The 1844-nt window shown below is 40.6% G+C and overlaps 1 non-coding gene across 1 annotated transcript; it reads left to right on the top strand.

The window, feature by feature from the left end:
* The first annotated feature begins 307 nt into the window (after positions 1-307).
* TRNAR-CCU lies at positions 308-380 on the top strand. Its single transcript has one exon. It is a non-coding gene; the product is annotated as a tRNA-Arg (tRNA).
* The last annotated feature ends 1464 nt before the right edge of the window (positions 381-1844 follow it).

Here is a 1844-nt window from a genome sequence, read left to right on the forward strand (position 1 = left end):
GGCAGACAGAGGTGGAGAGAGAGAATCCCAAGCAGGCTCCACGCTGTCAGCACAGGGCCCAATGAGGGGCTTGACCTCATGAACCATGAGACTGTGACCTGAGCCAAAATTAAGTTAGACGCTCAAATGACTGAGCCACCCAGGCACCCCACAGATTATTTGAAACCACTGATCACCGCCATTAGTGTGGATGTTTTCAAAACAAAAACAAAAAAACTTGACCCTATTAAAGGTTAATGTGAGTGCAGGATGAATAAGCCAGGAGTGCAAGATGCCCACCTCTACTTTAAAACTAAAAAATAGGGGCGCCTGGCTGGCTCAGGCGGTAAAGCATGTGACTCCTGATCTCAGGGTTGTGAGTTCAAGCCCCACGTTGGGTGTGGAGCCTACTTAAGATTCTCTCTCTCCCTTCTCCCCCACTCAAGTGCTCCCTCTCTCTCTCTCTCTCTCTCTCTCAAGAAATAAAAATAGAAAATACATATACACACCCCTATAAGTTTTCATTTTGAGACATAAAATCATTTTTTCCCAAACAGTATCATGCAAGAGACTATAATAAATCATATATAATAATAATTCAATCCTCTCTTTCTTTCCTCCAATTCTTCTATTTATTCCTCCCTCTCTTCCCTACATACCTCAAACTAGACGAGGCCTCTAGGACTCCACAAGAAATGAAACTAAAGTCAAAAAAAAAAGACAAATCAAGTACTACTAATCCTCACTGTAATTTGATGAGTACCTGTTATATAAAAACACTAAGTGTCTTCTTCATATTGTCTTAATCAAAACAAGAACCTAATGAGGTAAATCGACCCATTTTACATATTTAGAAACTAAGGCAGAGTGTCTCAGTAACTTGCCCAAGGTCACAGCTAGCTAGTCAGAGGCAGGGCCGGATTCAAAGCCAGGCAAAGTAACCACAATGCTATACTGCCTCAGAGATGTATTAACCAAAGAAGTTAATTTTTGACTTCTGAGTTGCTAAGGGTCCACAATGTAGTAATACATTTGATTTTCAAGGTTAAGCTTAACTTCATGTGATCTATGCACTGACTATATATGATTCACCTCAACTCTCAGCAACAGCCTAAACGTCTCCCACTTACAGCTGTAAGAACCAAGAGAATGATAAATTAAGTATTCTTCTCTCCTACCTGGTGTTTCTTCCTTGGCCACAACTGGTATTTTGTCCCATCTTAACTTCTGTACTAACTAAAAATTGATTTTTAAAATTCTAAAACAAATCCACTTTAATAATCTATATCCAACATATTTTATTTCACAGGTTACATATAACACTGGGAATGGAACCCCTTCTCAGCTCTGACTATAACTTTGAATTCTATGATGGACTGGAACTTGCTGGAAGCCCTGTCAAGAAGCCCCACTACAGAGGGATCACCGTTAACTCCCCACGACCCTACACCTGCCCCAAAGAAGTCAAATGATTAAATCACCCAACGAGCTGGTTAAGGGCACAAACCCTTGAACAAGATTGCCGGGGGTTTGAACCCTGTCCACTCCACTTACTAGCTATTTGACCTCGTGCTAATAAATTACTGGACCTCTCTGTGCCTCAGTTTCCACATCCGTTAAGAATAAGAGAACTCACCTCACTGAATCATCGTAAAGGAAATGAATTACGTAAGCCAGTATTTATAAAACAATTAGAACAATACAAGACACACAAGTTCCTTTCAGGTGACCATTATGGTTTTTATTTATTTATCTAAGTTTATTAATTCATTTTGAAACAGAGAGAGGGCAAGAGAGAGAGACAGAGAGCACCAGTAGGGTAGGGGTAGAGAGAGAAGGGGAGAGAATTCCAAGCAGGTTCTGGG

The sequence above is a fragment of the Panthera leo genome, chromosome A2 (assembly GCF_018350215.1).
Source record: "Panthera leo isolate Ple1 chromosome A2, P.leo_Ple1_pat1.1, whole genome shotgun sequence".
Taxonomy (NCBI): domain Eukaryota; kingdom Metazoa; phylum Chordata; class Mammalia; order Carnivora; family Felidae; genus Panthera; species Panthera leo.